Consider the following 17,935-nt stretch of genomic DNA (forward strand, 5'->3'; position numbering starts at 1 on the left):
TTTTTTTTTTGTCTAGCTTTTACTTTTATTTTTAATATATATGTGTACACACACATCTGTAAGGCATTTGTTCATGTGTATAGTCTGAAATGGATTTTATTTTATTTACTTATTTATTTATTTTATTGGAGTATAGTTGATTTACAATGCTGTGTTAGTTTCTGGTGTATAGCAAGTGATTCAATTACACTCTGTTTGTCTGTCTGTCTGTCTATCTATCTATCTATCCTTTTTAAGATTCAACAAAGTAATTTAAAAAAATAGATATTTAAAGAAATGTTTTGTTAGAAAAGGTGATGTTCCAGATGCTCTGCTCACAAGATGTTAGTAACAATATAAATTGTTATATTATTGTTGGAAGTCAATTTGTTACTATCAAGGGGTTGAAAATATTCATACTAGTTTGAGCAAATATTTCCACTTTGGGGAATTTACTGTGAGAAAATAGTATATATGTGCAAATGAAAATTGAAATTTATTATCCTCAGATGAAAGAATCCTCTAATATTTGATTCTTTGCAAATTTTATAAAAAGCATTATTACAGTGCTTTCATACAATTCTTTGATTTTGTGCAGTTAAGTACAACCTAGTAAAGACATATTTGCCAGGAATTTTTTTTTTTTTTTTTTGTCTTTTGTCTTTTTAGGGCTGTACCTGTGGCATATGGAGGTTCCCAGGCTAGGGTTGAATCGGAGCTGTAGCTGCTGGCCTACACCACAGCCACAGCAAGGCGGGATCCAAGCCATGTCTGCAACCCACACCACAGCTCATGACAATGCAGGATCCTTAACCCACTGAACAAGGCCAGGGATTGAACCTGCGTCCTCATGGATACTAGTCATGTTCGTTAACCACTGAGCCATGATGGGAACTCCATATCAGGGATGATCTTCATCAAAGCTGTTTCTAGAACACTTCTGGAAATTAGCTGATGAGATCAGTGAAATTTAACAAAAATGTAGTAGCTATTTTAAAATTATGCCTGCAATACTGTTTAAATAAATCTTCTAGAGTAAATGTTTTGTTGAATATTTGTTTTCATGAATATTCACTTACAGGCTCAATGGCAAAGTAATAGTTGTAATATTTTGTGAACTAGTATTGTGGTTTAGAAATGTTTTAGTAATAACTTCATATGTGGATTCCCAATGTGTTTGACACAAATAATGTAGGTGCATGTGAGTTTGACATGCTTGGAAAAATGTTGTAAGATAAAAAAGCATCTACTGCCAATAGATACATTGGCTTGAGATACTAGTAAAGAAATTGAAGAAAAATTTATAAAACATGAGAATGTAAAAAACATCATTTCAAAATTAATAATTTCTATAATATGTGATTTAAAATATGTATTTACAAGTGCATTAACAAACATCTTAAACTAGAATTTGATAATTTTTCTACAGCCTAATATATTCAAGTTGGCAAAACCCTTTATTTTATTTTATTTTATTTTAATTTTATTTTATTTTGTTTTTTGGCTATGTCCTGGCATGTGGAAGTTCCTGGAGCAGGGATTGAACCTGAGCCACAGTGGCAAACTTAGTTGCTCCAGTGACAATGCCAGATGCTTATTCCACTGCACTACAAGGGAATTCCAAGACCCTTCATTTTAAATCTTCTAATTGAGGGAAAGTGGGGACTCACTTCAAATCATATATTTATGTAAATATATGCATACATATAAATATGTATATGTTGCTTTGAATTTATATGTAGTTTTCTTCATATATACATGTCATAATTTTAAATAATCAAACTGTTACATATGGATATATTCCCTAAAGATATTTTACAATAGAAATGTAGAAGCTGCTCAAATTCTCCATTGTTCGAGAACTAATCAAATCACAACATGTTCTAGATACAGTATTAATGTAGGTCATTAAAAATACTGATCAGTAAAACTATCTAATAACATATGGAATTGGTTTTCTAATGTAAAAAAGGATGAGATGTGGTGACACACACAGAATATGTAAGAATCCATTTAAAGAAAAAGAAAACTGGGAAGAAATATATCCAAATAGTGACTGTAGTTATTTTTGGTGTCAGTTGATTTCTTTTCGACATGGAGTACGGTAATGAATTTTGGGAGCAAAGAGATCAGGCCCTTGAGTTCTGGCTGCCAACCATGCAGACAATCTTTCCAGTGTAGCTGTCCTGAACTCATACTCTGACAAGGATGTTTCTTTCTTGGCTGAACAATGTCAACCACGCAAAGCAGCTATTAAAATTAAATCACACACAATTTAATGTAATTTTTTTTAACTGGCTCCAATGCTGGCCTCTTCCTGAACCTGGAGACTTCCTGCCTGGAGACTCCAGACCCACCTTGTCTGATCCACATTGAGTGCCAAACAAAGAAGACGTTTTCAAATTTCACTTTGGGCAGTGTCCTTAAACTTTGAAAATTCTGCCATAGTTCCTTTAGTCTTTAACTTATGGCTGTTATGTCTATTAAAATATGGTGTTCCCTCCCTCTTACCTCAACCTCAGAATACATAAAGCCTTCATTGATTTCCATTGTTCACTATTAGTATGAACTGGCTTTGGGTCATTTCTTGATACCAGATTTTGATGCAAATAGAATAAAAGCATATAAAGGATGTGATGGGTACAGAATCCATGGAAAGGGTCCTGAAAAAATGAGAATAAGGAGCCATGGAGGACCTACTTACAGTTTGCAGAGAGTTGGCAGCTGGCAGCCTCTTTTAGCTGTTGCCAAGAAGTTGGATTATTCCAGCCCTAGCAAAGTACGTTTTTTATTTTTATTTTTGGATTGAAACCATAGGATTTAAAGATTCTGCACTCCATGAATTCTCATAATTTCTTTCAGAGATGAAGAAAATACTCATCTTAATGCTGCCCTTTTTGTTTTCTGGGAAGATAAGGTAAATATCAAACAAGTGATAAATCCTCTGCGTTCACAACCATAGTTTCCCTGGTACTAAAGTCTTTGTGTCTTTCCTTAGAGTTGGGTTTTGTGCTTTCTATTTTTCTTAGCTTTCCCAAGCAGGCAGTCCACAAAGGAGCCATTTTATTGGGGGAACAAAAGCAGTGGAAGAAATCTATAGACTTAGGGAAAGCCAAGGTACAATCTCTTAGAGATAGTTGCAGTACAAGGGATCCTTACAAGGCCTGGCACAAACTAGGAATAACATTCTGATGAGCAGCCTGGAGCCCCATTGTATGCTCATAACTTTGAAAACTTGTCCAGTGTGTGATCACCACAGGGATTCAGAGAACGGAATGGGCAAGGTCACTGATTTAGGAAGGCATTCTGTCCAAGTTTGGGATAGATTCTCAGGCTTTCCTAAAGTACACATAAAGTTGTAATACCTGTTTTCCAACAATTCCCTTAACTCTCATCCTCTTAAATGTAGTTTTAAGTCAGCCTTCTCCATCCCGAACAGGAAGCAGTAAATCCCTGAGGATGCTCAGGAGAAAGCCTCCCAGTCTCTCTCTTTGGGCAGGTGGTAGAGGATTGATGGGGTCAGAAGTATGGGAATTTCTGAGAGGCTTATTCTCAGGCCCTGCCCTGGTGGGTGCTTCCTGAGTAGTTGGCGGTTGTGCCCCACATCTGTTGTGGACTGGCCCAAAGCCAGCAGCTCTTGTTCTCTGAATAGGAAAGGAACTCAAGTGTGGGGTGTTAGGGGGTACAGGAACCACAGGATGTGGACCTTCTGGGTCTCTGTTGCCTCAGAAGGAAAACATATTCGTCAGATGAGGCGGGTGGTGAGAACCCTGAATCAGCAGTGGACATGAGCAGCTTCCCAGCATCCAGTTCCCATCTATCCCACCACTTTCCTCCTCTGTCTTAGAATATGGGCTTTTCCAGGTTTATTAGCCAACCTGCATAGTCAGCTCTGACTTCTCCGTTTAGCATGATAGCATTGACTTGCTGAACAAGGATATCCTCCTCCAGAGGTGGTGAAGATCAGTTGGCTTGGGACAAAGAAGCCAAAAAACAATGGCAGAACCATCCTAATCTCTTGTGGCAAATGTTCTATCAGAGAGAAAGCCACTGTAGGAAAAAAGTTTCTCTGTTGTTTTCTCCTGAAAATAGAGATTAATAAATTTGGGTACGAAATTGTCTTCCCTCCACACATTCATGCTGCACTGATAGTTGAGTTAATTAGTGTGGGTAGGATGGAGTCTCAGTTTTCATCATTGAAATCTCTGTATGCAGAACAATATATAGGAAGTGGAATATATTGGATTGTAAGCATAGGGTGGTTGGAGACCTGCTTTATACCTGGCCCTTGGAGTTTCTGCTTTGGAGAGAGGAGAAGATTTTACTCTGGAGTCAGATTCACTTACTTTACTTTTTTTTTTAAATTTTGAGTTAAAGTATAGTTGATTTACAATATTATGTCGATTTCTGCTATACAGCAAAGTGATCCAGTCATACACATATATAAATTCTTTTTCTCATATTATCTTCAATCAAGTTCTATCTCAAGTGATTGGATATAGTTCCCTGTGCTAGATCCATTCTAAATGTACTAGTTTGCATCTACTAACTCCAAACTCCCAGTCCATCCCACTCCCTCTCCCTCCCCTTGGCAACCACAAGTCTCTTCTCCATGTCCATAAGTTTGTTTCTGTTCTGTGGATAGGTTCATTTGTACCATATTTTAGATTCCACGTATAAGTGATATATGGTAGTTGTCTTTTTTTAAATGATTTTTATTTTTTCCATTATAGTTAGTTTATAGTGTTCTGTCAGTTTTCTACTGTACAGCAAAGTGACCCAGTCACACATACATGTATACATTCTTTTTCTCACATTACCCTCATCATGCTCTATCACAAGTGACTAGATACAATCCCAGTGCCCATTGCTTATCCATTCCAAATGCAATGGTATGCATCTACTAACCCCAGATTCCCAGTCCCTCCCCATCCCCCTTGGCAACCACAAGTCTGTTCTCCAAGTCCATGAGTTTCTTTTCCAAGAAAAAGTTTATTTGTGCTGTATATTAGATTCCAGATATGTGATATCGTATTGTATTTGTCTTTCTCTTTCTGACTTACTTCACTTAGTATGAGAGTTTCTAGTTCCATCCATGTTGCTGCAAATGACATTATTTTGTTCTTCTGTATGGTCGAGTAGTATTCCATTGTGTACCACATCTTCTTAATCTATTCATCTGTCAATAGACATTTAGGTTGTTTCCATGTCTTAGCTATTGTGAATAGTACTGCAATGAACATACAGGTGAATATATATTTTTCAATGAAAATTTTGTCCAGATATATGCCCAAGAATGGGATTGCTGAGTCATATGGTAATTCTATATTTAGTTTTCTGAGGTACCTGTTTTCCGTAGTGGTTGTACCAATTTACAGTCCCACCAACAGGGTAGGAGGGTCCCCTTTTCTCCAAACCCTCTCCAAAATGTGCTATTTGTAAACTTACTAATTTTTTTTTTTTTTTTTTTGCTTTTTAGGGCCACACCCATGGTGTATGGAGGTTCCCAGGCTAGGGGTCTAATTGGAGCTGCAGCTGTTGGCCTATGCCACAGCCACAGCCACAGCCACGCCAGATCTGAGCTGCATCTGTGGCCTACACCACAGCTCACGGCAACGCTGGATCATTAACCCACTGAGCGAGGCCAGGGATCAAACCCACAACCTCATAGTTCCTAGTTGGATTCGTTTTTCCTGTGCTGTGACGGGAACTCCTGTAGACTTACTAATGATGGCCATTCTGACAGGTATGAGGTGGTACCTTATAGCAGTTTTGATTTGCATTTCTCTGATAATCAGTGATGTTGAGCATTTTTTATGTGCCTGTTGGCCATTCATATATCTTCTTTGGAGAAATGTCTATTTCATTCTTCTGCCCTCCCCCCTTTTGCTGTTGCGACATATGAGTTGTTTGTATATTTTGGAGATTAAGCCTTTTTGGTTGCATCATTTGCAACTATTTCCTCCTATTCCATAGGTTGTCTTTTCATTCTTTTTTTTTTTTTTTTTTTTTTTTTGTCTTTTTGCTATTTCTTGGGCCGCTCCCGCGGCATATGGAGGTTCCCAGGCTAGGGGTCAAATCGGAGCTGTAGCCACCGGCCTACGCCAGAGCCACAGCAACGCGGGATCCGAGCCGCGTCTGCAACCTACACCACAGCTCACGGCAATGCCGGATCGTTAACCCACTGAGCAAGGGCAGGGATCGAACCCGCAACCTCATGATTCGTTAACCACTGCGCCACGACGGGAACTCCTCTTTTTTTTTTTTTTTTTTTTTTTGTAGTTTCCTGTCCTGTTCAAAAGTTTATAAGTTTGATTAGGTCCCATTGGCTTATTTCTGCTTTTATTTCTATTGCCTTGGGAGACTGATCTAAGAAAGTATTTTACAGTTGATGTCAGAGAATGTTTTGCCTGTGTTCTCTTCTAGTATGTTTTTTGTCTTATTCACTTACTTTATTTTGAGTCTGAAGACTAACAAAGACTGTTGACTTGGTCCTTATATTTGAGTAGACTTGATCTGACACAAATACAAGGTAAAATAAAGTGTGGTATCAGAGAACGCAAGTAGACCAGAGAGTCAGAGTTGTCTAAGGTGACAATGCTTCTTTCTTCCATAGAAGACATGTGACCTGGACAGTTCCTGTTACAGTTCATAGAACTCATGCATCCAAGCCTTGACCTGGAGCTTCATACATTTGTAGATCATGTAAACCTGAGATTCCCATTCTGAGCCTTTAGAGGAGTCATATGGAAATAACCCACATTTTTTCCAGTGGCAAATTATGGTGATGAAGTATTTGGACCTGGATTTAGGCAGAAACTTCCTAGACTTTCTGAGTCAGGCCCCATCAAGTGTCATAATATTATTGGAGTTTAGGCTCAGTCCTCAAATGCTATTCTGGGAACAGATCTCTGAGAAACTTGCCCACAAATGGCCCAGTCATGCATGGGTAGGGGGGTAGGACTGAGAAGCAAAGGCCCGGAATAGAAGGGACCTGATTTGAATCATTTCCTTGTTGAGATGTAAATGGTCTGAGAGGGGTTATTGTTTGAAGATTAAATCTCAGGGTGAGGGAGGCTAGAAGGATGAACTGAAAGGTAGAAATTTTATAGGACCATCAACACTGTGAGTAAATTTCAAAGAAGAAATTATGATTTTATAAGGCAGAGGGCCAAGGGTCAAGGGTAAAGACATTGAGGAATAAGCCCTGCAGAAGACACCCAATGAGTAATTGGATTGGAAACATGACATGGAGGGGATGTTTTATGGTTGCTGTATGTCCCAAGGTAGTAAGGTTGAACTCTTTGCTCCTGGTAGATAGCTGGGATAACAGAGAAATGGAAGAGGAAATCTCTCCATAGAGTATCTAAAGAAATATTTTTTTAAAGTATCTCCATAGGGTATCTGAAGAAATTAAAAAAAAATAGCTTGTACATTGACCTTGTGATGGAAATAAGAAAGTACAGGAGATCTCTTTCGGAGTAAGATTTGGAAAGGAAACACTAGAAAATACAAATAAAATAGAGCATTTACAGCAAAAGAAGAAATTCCATGCTTAGTGAATGGTTAGATTTAACACAGTTTGGAATATATAATTTTCCATCAGACTGTTTGTAACATTTTAGTTAACTTGGCTCTGGATGTCTTGTGTGAAGTAAAAGTGGCAGCTGATATTTTGTGGGAGTTCAATCAGTGACATATGGGAAAACTAGTCTCACAGTCATGGTAACCAGGCTAAAGAATTCACAGGGAAATTCCACTTTTGCCCCTGCAATTTCTGTAGAGCTCTCTAGGGTTTTGAAGCACTGTGCCTGTATCCCACCCACAGTGATACAGTGCTTTACAAAAACTTCCCCTTGGTTTCATCCTATCTGACCTTGGAGAACCCCCATCGCAGAATTTTTCTCCAAGTCAAGCTCCAGCAAAATCAGAGTCTGGTCCTTAGGTCAGGGCAGGCTTGCCCTGTGTTTCTCTCTTTGTTTCTTCTGCCCTGCTGCATAGATCTGCTCTGTCTTTATGACTAGAATGGACTTTGAGAAATTATGACATCTTCTTCTACCTGTGATTTCTGGCCAGTCTACTCTCAGATGAGTTCCCACAGAGGAATTTGTCAGACCTAAATGTCTTGACTGGGTTCTACAAGCTGTAGGCAGGCTGAAAATGTTTGTGGTCAAAGCAATTTCTTCTTGAATACAATCAATATCTTAAACTCATCTCCTATTTCTGTTAATCATTAATGCTCACTGTATTTGCTATTTATTTTGGTCAAGTATTTAAAAATAAATTGCACACATCATGACAATTCTTTGCTGAACACTTCAGCACGCATTTTTTTAAAAAACAAAAATCTTTTGAATATAACCATAACACCATTTCCCACTTAAAGTTAACAATTCCCTAAAACCATTTAATAGCCAGTCTATTTCAAATTTCTGAATTCTTTGCAAATGTCTTTTCCAGATACATGTTTAAAAATTTTTTTTAATTTATTTTTTTATATTTTTTTGAAATTTTAATTTTTTTATTTTTTTATTATATATATATTTTATAGTTTTTGTTTAATTTTCCCACTGTACAGCAAGGGGATCAGGTTATCCTTACATGTATACATTGCAATTACATTTTTCCCCCACTCTTTCTTCTGTTGCAACATGAGTATCTAGACAAAGTTCTCAATGCTACTCAGCAGGATCTCCTTGTAAATCTATTCTAAGTTGTGTCTGATAAGCCCAAGCTCCCGATCCCTCCCACTCCCTCCCCCTCCCATCAGGCAGCCACAAGTCTCTTCTCCAAGTCCATGATTTTCTTTTCTGAGGAGATGTTCATTTGTGCTGGATATTAGATTCCAGTTATAAGTGATATCCTATGGTACCTGTCTTTGTCTTTCTGGCTCATTTCACTCAGGATGAGATTCTCTAGTTCCATCCATGTTGCTGCAAATGGCATTATGTCATTCCTTTTTATGACTGAGTAGTATTCCATTGTGTATATATACCACCTCTTCCGAATCCAATCATCTGTCGATGGACATTTGGGTTGTTTCCATGTCCTGGCTATTGTGAATAGTGCTGCAATGAACATGCGGGTGCACGTGCCTCTTTTAAGTAGAGTTTTGTCCGGATAGATGCCCAAGAGTGGGATTGCGGGGTCATATGGAAGTTCTATGTATAGATTTCTAAGGTATCTCCAGACTGTTCTCCATAGTGGCTGTACCAGTTGACATTCCCACCAACAGTGCAGGAGGGTTCCCTTTTCTCCACAGCCCCTCCAGCACTTTTTTATTTGTGGATTTATTAATGATGCCCATTCTGACTGGTGTGAGGTGGTATCTCATGGTAGTTTTGATTTGCATTTCTCTTATAATCAGCGATGTTGAGCATTTTTTTTATGTGTTTGTTGGCCATCTGTATATCTTCCTTGGAGAACAGTCTATTCAGGTCTTTTGCCCATTTTTCCATTGATTGATTGGCTTTTTTGCTGTTGGGTTGTATAAGTTGTTTATATATTCTAGAGATTAAGCCCTTGTCCGTTGCATCATTTGAAACTATTTTCTCCCATTCTGAAAGTTGTCTTTTTGTTTTCTTTTGGGTTTCCTTTGCTGTGCCAAAGCTTTTCAGTTTGATGAGGTTCCATGGGTTTATTTTTGCTCTAATTTCTATTGCTTTGGGAGACTGCCCTGAGAAAATATTCATGATGTTGATGTCAGAGAGTGTTTTGCCTATGTTTTCTTCTAGGAGTTTGATGGTGTCCTGTCGTATATTTAAGTCTTTCAGCCATTTGGAGTTTATTTTTGTGCATGGTGTGAGGGTGTGTTCTAGTTTCATTGCTTTGCATGCAGCTGTCCAGGTTTCCCAGCAATGCTTGCTGAATAGACTTTCTTTTTCCCATTTTATGTTCTTGCCTCCCTTGTCAAAGATTAATTGACCATAGGTGTCAGGGTTTATTTCCGGATTCTCTATTCTGTTCCATTGGTCTGTCTGTCTGTTTTGGTACCAGTACCACACTGTTTTGATGACTGTGGCTTTGTAGTATTTCTTGAAGTCTGGGAGAGTTATGCCTCCTGCTTGGTTTTTGTTTCTCAGGATTGCTTTGGCGATTCTGGGTCTTTTGTGGTTCCATATAAATGTTTGGATTGTTTGTTCTAGTTCTGTGAACAATGTCATGGGTAATTTGATAGGGATTGCATTGAATCTGTAGATTGCTTTGGGTAGTATGGCCATTTTTACAATATTGATTTTCCCAATCCAGGAACATGGAATATCTTTCCATTTCTTTACATCTTCTTTGATTTCTTTGATTAAAGTTTTATAGTTCTCGGCATATAGGTCCTTTACCTCTTTGGTCAGGTGTATTCGAGGTATTTGATTTTGTGAGGTACAATTTTAAAAGGTATCGTATTTTTGTATTCCTTTTCTAATGTTTCATTGCTGGTATACAGAAATGCAACTGACTTCTGAATGTTAATCTTATATCCTGCTACTTTGCTGAATTTATGAATCAGTTCAAGTGGTTTTGGGGTTGAGTCCTTAGGGTTTTCTATGTATAGTATCATGTCATCTGCATACAGTGACATTTTTATCTCTTCTCTTCCTATATGGATGCCTTTTATTTCTTTTGTTTGTCTAATTGCTTTGGCTAGGACTTCCAAAACGATGTTGAAGAGCAGTGGTGAGAGTGGGCATCCCTGTCTTGTTCCAGATTTGAGTGAGAAGGCTTTCAGTTTTTCCCCATTGAGGATTATATTTGCTGTGGGTTTATCATAAATGGCTTTGATTATATTCAGGAATGTTCCCCCTATACCCACTTTGGCAAGGGTCTTGATCATGAATGGATGTTGGACTTTGTCAAATGCTTTTTCTGCGTCTACTGAGATGATCATGTGATTTTTGACTTTTTTTTTGTTAACGTGGTGTATGATGCTGATCGATTTGCGTATGTTGAACCATCCTTGTGAACCTGGGATGAACCCAACCTGGTCATGGTGTATAATTTTTTTGGTATGTTGTTGGATTCGGTTGGCTAAGATTTTGTTGAGAATTTTTGCATCTATATTCATCAATGATATTGGGCGATAGTTTTCTTTTTTGGTGGTATCTCTGTCTGGTTTTGGAATGAGGGTGATGGTGGCATCATAGAATGTCTTTGGGAGTATTCCTTCTTCTTCAACCTTTTGAAAGAGTTTTAGGAGGATGGGCACCAATTCCTCTTTATATGTTTGATAGAATTCACCTGTGAAGCCATCTGGTCCTGGACTTTTATTTGTAGGGAGTGATTTTATGACCTCTTCAATTTCATTTCTAGTGATGGGTCTGTTCAGTTGGTCTGTTTCTACTTGATTCAGTTTTGGCAGGCTGTAATATTCTAGAAAATTGTCCATTTCTTCCAGATTGTCAAACTTGTTGCCTAAAAATTTTTTTTAATTTTAAAAATTTATTTCTTTATTCAGGCTGTTCCTATGGCATGCAGAATTTCCTGGGTCAGGGACTGAACCAGTGCTATAGCCGTGACCCAAGCCCCAGCAGTGACAATGATGCATCCTTAACCCCTTGTACCACCAGGGAACTCCTACAGATGGTCTATAAAAACAAGAGTCCAATCAAAGACTATGCATTTAATTAGGTTGCTATATCTTTGAATTTTCTTTAATCTGTAATAGTTCTCCTTCTACTGCTTTCCCTCCACTCTACCTGTGTTTTCTTTTCATCACATTGGTTACTGAAGGGACTGGACTTGTTCTGTAGAATGTTGCGCCTTCTGGATTTGTCTAGTTGTTTCTTTGTGGAATCCTTTAACTTGTTCTTCTAGCTCCCTTGTCTCATGCTATAATTAAAGGTTGGATTAGGCTTATTTATTTGTTTAGTTTTGTCAGGAACATTGTAAGGGGGGCGTTGTGTCCTGAGCATCATGTCAGTTCAGACATAATGACTGATGAGGCCAAGATCGATCCCTAGGATAAGAAGGTGACAGGAAAATCTATCTCTTGTCAACTTTCATATTCCCATTGCAACCAGCACGTAATCTGAGCCTTTGCAATGTTTTTAATACTTTTCCCTTAGCTTGGAGTAATTTTTTCTGCATGATGTTTTGCCTGAAACCAGAAGCTAGTCACATTTCTTCGTCCTGTAACTGTGAATGTCTCCACTCCACTATAACAGAAAGGGATATTATAAACTCATTAGTCTATGCTGAAACATTAATATCTAAAAGACTCTGCTCTTTTAGGAATTAAATAACCTAAGGAAGACAGGTTTCAATTCTGTTCTAAAAATGAGAATGTCATTAAAAGTGTTTTATTTGTGAATCATTTATAGTCCCTGAAAATGGGCTCCTCTGATTTTATTTTGATTGAGTTGATGTATTCCATCCTTTAAGTCATAAGCCCAGTTTTTTTGGACAAGCTGGGAGGAAGCTAGGCAGAGTTTTTCCCCTCTATGCCCTGCTTTTTCTCTTATTGACTTACAAAGGGCAATTATACGTGATGTTCTAACTGGTGACTGTAATCCCTGGATGAGGGGACCAAACCCCATGCTCTAGGATCAAACACATGCAAGAACAGGAGAAAAGTGAAAAGGAGCCCAGGGCTTGTCAGCTTTCACATCTGTGGTATTAACATTGATTGACCCTCTCATTGAGCAGAAATTTTTCTTAGTTCCCAGGAAATAGCTTTCAGAAACATGTAGAGTGGAGTTCCCATTGTGGCACAGTGGAGATGAATCCACCTAGGATCCATGAGGATGCGGGTTCAATCCCTGGCCTTGCTCAGTGGGTTAAGGATCTGGTGTTTCCTGAGCTGTCATGTAAGTCCCAGACGAGGCTGGGATCCCCCATTGCTGTGGCTGTGGCCGGCAACTGTAGCTCCGATCCAACCCTTATCCTGTGCCACAGTTGCGTCCCTAACAAAGAAAAGCCAATAAAAAAAAAAAAAAAAAAAGGAAACACATAGAGTAAGTGGGTGGAGATAAGTGATGTCTTTGGTCTGGGATGAGGAGAGAGCTTAGTGGCATTAGGTCGGAGAGAAGATTCCTTGATTCTGAAATAATATTTCCAGTTAGAGTAGGTCTTGTGACATCTTCAAGAAGATTAAGATTAAGATTCATTTCCAAGAGCTCTTCCCAGCAAACTCTACCCAACAGAAATTTCCCTGCCACCTTCTGTTTACTTACTTTGTGATAAGTCAGGTTGCACTCATGAAGGGTCTGCTCTCTTCATTGCACTGCTGGGTCATCTGTCCAGTCTACTTTATATTGACCTTCTTTCTATCTGTACTCCTTCATTTGACAGTTTTCTCATCAGAACAGGGCACACTATCTTTAGGATTTGGGGATTTAATGTCAGATTTTCACCTTTTGTATCTGCTTCTAGTTATAGCCTTTATAATACCCCTCTGGCAATAAAAAATATAAATAAAGCATTAACAACCAACTTTTAAAAACAAATATTTAAGCAATTTTATTAGAAAAGATGATGTTCCTGATGGCAAGATGTTGGTAACAATATAATTGTTATATTTTTATTGGAAGTCAATTTATTACTATCAAGAGGGTGAAAATATTCATATTAGTTTGAGCAAATATCTCCACTTTGGGGAATTCTCTGTGAGAAAATATAATATATGTTTGAATATAAAGTGAGACATTATATTCAGAGAAGGGAGAATCCCTTTATATTTGATTCTTTGCAGTAACTACCAACAGCAATATTAAAATGCTTTCATGATTTTCCACAGTTAAGTACAGTTTAGTAAAGACACGTTCACTTCTAATGATCTTGATCAATGCTAGTTCATGGATATTTTTGGAAGTTAGCTGACGAGATTAGTGAAAAAGATGAGTATCATTTAACAAAAAGTTAGTAGCTATTTTTAGGAGTATTACTTTTTTGTTTTCTTTTGTTTTTGTTTGTTTTACAATGATTTTTATTTTTTCCATTATAGCTGGTTTAGTGTTCTGTCAATTTTCTACTGTATAGCAAGGTGACCCAATCACACATACATATATACATTCTTTTTTCTTACATTATCGTGCTCCATCATAAGTGACTAGATATAGTTCCCAGTGCCATACAGCAGGAGGGAGTATTACTTTGAAATTATGTGTTCAATATTGCTTAAACAAATCTTTTAAAGTATATATTTTATTGTTTAGGTCATGTAGATTCACTTACAGGATAAATGGCAAAGCAATAGTTATTATGTTTTAGTGATAATTTCATATATGGATTCCCAGTGTGCTTGACTCAAACAATGTAGACACAGGTGAGTTTTGACACACTTGGAAAAATGTTTCAAGATAAAAAAAGTCAACTATGTTGACTGGGTGAGAGTTATTTCTGAGTGGACTTGATCTGCCATAAACACATGGTAGAATGAGGGGTGGTATCAGAGAACACAAGTGGTTCAGAGAGTTGGAGTTGTCTAAGGTGACAGTGCTTCTTTCTTCCATAGAAGACACATGATCTGGACAGTTGCCTTTATAGTCCACAGAACTCATGTGTCCAAGCCTTGCCCTGGAGCTTTGTGCATTTATAGATCGCATAAACCTAAGACTCCTGTTCTGAGTCTTTAGAGTAATGATATGCAGATAGTCCACATTTTTTCCAATGGCAAATTGGAAAATGAAGTGGTTGGACCTGGATTTAGGTAAAAACTTCTGAGTCTTTCTAAGTTACGCCCCTTCAAGTGTCATAATATCAATGGAGATTAGGCTCAGTTCCCAAATGCTGCTCTGGGAACAGATCTCTGAGAAGAATGGCCACAAATGGCCCAGTGTGTTTCTAACTTTCCAGTCCTGCATGGGTTGGGGTAGGACTGAGAAGCAAAAAGCAGGAATAGGAAGGGACCTGTTTTGTATCATTTTCCTAATGAGGTGCAAACGATCTGGGATTGTTGGCAGGTATAAAGCTCAGGGTGTGGGGGACTGGGAGGATTTCAAAGAAGAGAGTGTGAATTTTTTTTTAACATATATACATTCTTTTTCTCACATTATCCTCCATCACACTCCATCATAAGTGACTAGATATAGTTCCCAGTGCTATACAGCAGGATCTCATTGCTTATACATTCTAGAAGCAATAGTTTGCATCTATTAACCCCAAATTCCCAGTCCATTCCACTCCCTTCCCCTCCTCTTGGTAACCACAAGTATATTCTCCAAGTTCATGAGTTTATTTTCTGTGGAAGGGTTTATTTGTGTTATATATTAGATTCCAGATATAAATGACATCATATAGTATTTGTCTCTTTCTGATTTCACTTAGTCTCTAGTTCCATCCATGTTGCTGCAAATGTCATTATTTTGTTCTTTTTTATGGCTGAGTAGTATTCCAACGTGTATATATACCACATCTTCTTTTTTTTTTATTACTTTTATTTATTTATTTATTTATTTTAATTTATTTTTTCCCACTGTACAGCAAGGGGATCAAGTTATCCTTACATGTATACATTCTTTCCCCCACCCTTTGTTCTGTTGCAATATGAGTATCTAGACATAGTTCTCAATGCTACTCAGCAGGATCTCCTTGTAAATCTATTCTAAGCTGTGTCTGATAAGCCCAAGCTCCCGATCCCTCCCACTTCCTCCCTCTCCCATCAGGCAGCCACAAGTCTATTTCCCAAGTCCATGATTTTCCTTTCTGTGGAGAGTGTGAATTTTTAAAGTGGAAGCCCAAGGATCAAGAGTTTAGAAAGACATTGAGAAATAAATGCCTAGAGTGCCCTCATCTCTGAGGGTTAAGGATCTGGTGCTGTCACTGCGGTGGCCTGGCAACTTCTGCATGCTCCCCCCGCCACCGCCCAATTAATGCCACAGATGACATTAATTGAATAATTGGCTATGGAATAATGACATGGAGGACGTGTTTTGTGGTCGCTGTACTTGCCAAGGTAGTCCAAGCTTGAGGTTTTTGCTCCTGATAGATGCTTTTGATAATAGAGAAATGGAAGAGAAAAATCTCTTTGTAGATTCTGCAGAAGAAATTAAATTAAATTCTACACTTTCTATAGAAGGAATTGAAATGTTTAACTTGTACACTGATCTTGTAATGGAAAAGGGAAAGCACAGGAAAGCCCTCTGGGAGTTAGCTTCAGAAGGAAACCCTAGAAAAACAAATAAGGGAGAACATTTACAGAAAAAGGAATTTCCATGCTTAGTGAATGGTCAGATTTTAAAGAATCGTCAGGAGTTCCCGTCATGGCTCAGTGGTTAACGAATCCGACTAGGAACCATGAGGTTTCGGGTTCAATCTTTGGCCTCGCTCAGTGGGCTAAGGATCTGGCCATGAGCTGTGGTATAAGACACAGACATGGCTCAGAACCTTCATTGCTGTGGCTGTGGCATAGGCCAGCAGCTACAGCTTCGATTCAAATCCTAGCCTGGGAACCTCCATGTGCCGTGGGTGCGGCCCTAGAAAAAAAAGAAAAAGAAAAATAAATAAAAGAATGGTCAGATTTAAAATGAAATCTTATGTATAGGTGAGAGTGTATTTCTGAACTCTATTGTTTTGACTAGAGAGTTATTTTGACCAGTCTAGGTCCTCTGCCTATCCACATGAATTTTAAAGTTAGTTTATAAATTTCTTAAAGTACTAGAATTTTTATTGGGATTGCGTAGAATCTTTAGAGCAATTTGGGGGACACTGACATCCTAATAATAATGAGTCTTTCAGCCTTTGAAAATGATATAGCTCTCCTTAAGCTTGTATCCTATTCAGCTTCTCTTAGCAAAGTTTTGTAGAGTTTAAGAAATTTTTTCATATCTTTTGCCACAGTTATCCATAATTATATCATATTTTCAATATTATTATAACTTGTATTTTTTAAAAAATTAGTTTGATCATTTTTGCTACTATATAGAATATAATTGAATTTTTAATATTGATTTTGTTTCCTACAATCTTGATGAACTCATTTTTTAGGTCTACTAATTTTTTGTAGCTTATTTTGGATTCCTTACATAGACACTGATGTCATCTGTGAGTAAAGACAGTTTTTACTTCTTCCACTTCAATTTGTATGCCTTCAAAAAATACCATATTAAATGGCTAGAACTTCCTGAGGTTAAAAAAATTTTTTAAATAAAAGAATGTACATATATATGTATATAAATGAATGACTGGTTCACTCTGCTGTACAGCAGAAATTGACAGAACAGTGTAAATTCACTGTAATTAAAAAAAAAAACCCAGTTTGGAACATATAATTTTCCATCACAGTATTTATCACAACATTTCAGTAAAACTGGTTATGTCTTGAGTGGAGTGAAAATGGCATCAATAAGGAGACACAGTGGAAAATTAAAAAATCTTGAAGTCATGGTAGCCAGGCTATGGGATTCACAGGGGAATTCCACTTTGCCTCTTCAGTTTCTGTAGAGGTCTCTGTGGGCTTTGCAGCACTGTGCGTACCAACCACCACAACGCTACAGAGCTTTACAAAAACCTCCCCTTGGTTTTTCATCCTACCTGGTCTCTGAGAACCCCCCGCAGGCTTTTTCTTCAAGTCAAGCTCCAGTAAGATCATCCTACCTGGTCTCTGAGAACCCCCCCGCAGGCTTTTTCTTCAAGTCAAGCTCCAGTAAGATCAGAGTTTTGGCCTTAGATCAGGGGAGGCTTGCCTTGTGCTTCTGTCTCAGGCTCTCCTGCCCTGATGCCTGGATGGACCCTTGAGTTTGCAACTAGAGCGGACTTTCAGAAATCATGACACCTTCTCCCATCTGTGCTTTCTGGCCAGTCTAATCTCAGATGGTTTCATACAACAGAGTTTGTCAGACCTGGATGTTGCTGCTGGGTCCTACAAGTGGTAGGTAGGCAGAACATGTTTGTGGTCAATGTCATTTCTCCTTTCACCAGCCAAGCCTCAGAATCAGCTCTGCCTGCCCCACTTCACAAAGGGAAGGTGTTATAGAGTCGAAGGGGCTTTCACATAAACTTAGAATTTTATCCTCTTTCCTGACTCCCT

General features: G+C 38.1%; 2 protein-coding genes and 1 long non-coding RNA gene across 24 annotated transcripts in view; 1 reads left to right on the forward strand and 2 right to left on the reverse strand.

Moving 5' to 3' along the window:
• The window catches only part of LOC102166266 (uncharacterized), a 565,109-nt gene that overhangs the window by 110,251 nt on the left and 436,923 nt on the right, over window positions 1-17,935 (reverse strand).
• LOC102160313 (T cell receptor delta constant) overlaps window positions 1-17,935 on the reverse strand; it is a 660,440-nt gene that overhangs the window by 27,108 nt on the left and 615,397 nt on the right. The window lies entirely within an intron of this gene.
• Window positions 2,842-17,935, forward strand: part of LOC146401705 (uncharacterized) — a 76,133-nt gene continuing 61,039 nt past the window's right edge. Inside the window, exon 1 of the long non-coding RNA XR_014810877.1 lies at window positions 2,842-2,896. This is a non-coding gene — a long non-coding RNA (uncharacterized LOC146401705). The remainder of the gene's footprint in view (window positions 2,897-17,935) is intronic.

The sequence above is a fragment of the Sus scrofa genome, chromosome 7, assembly GCF_054392235.1.
Source record: "Sus scrofa isolate SSC_HxYL_T2T_F1_AM1 chromosome 7, Sscrofa_HxYL_maternal_Yorkshire_Landrace_v2.0, whole genome shotgun sequence".
NCBI classification, from domain to species: Eukaryota; Metazoa; Chordata; class Mammalia; order Artiodactyla; family Suidae; genus Sus; species Sus scrofa.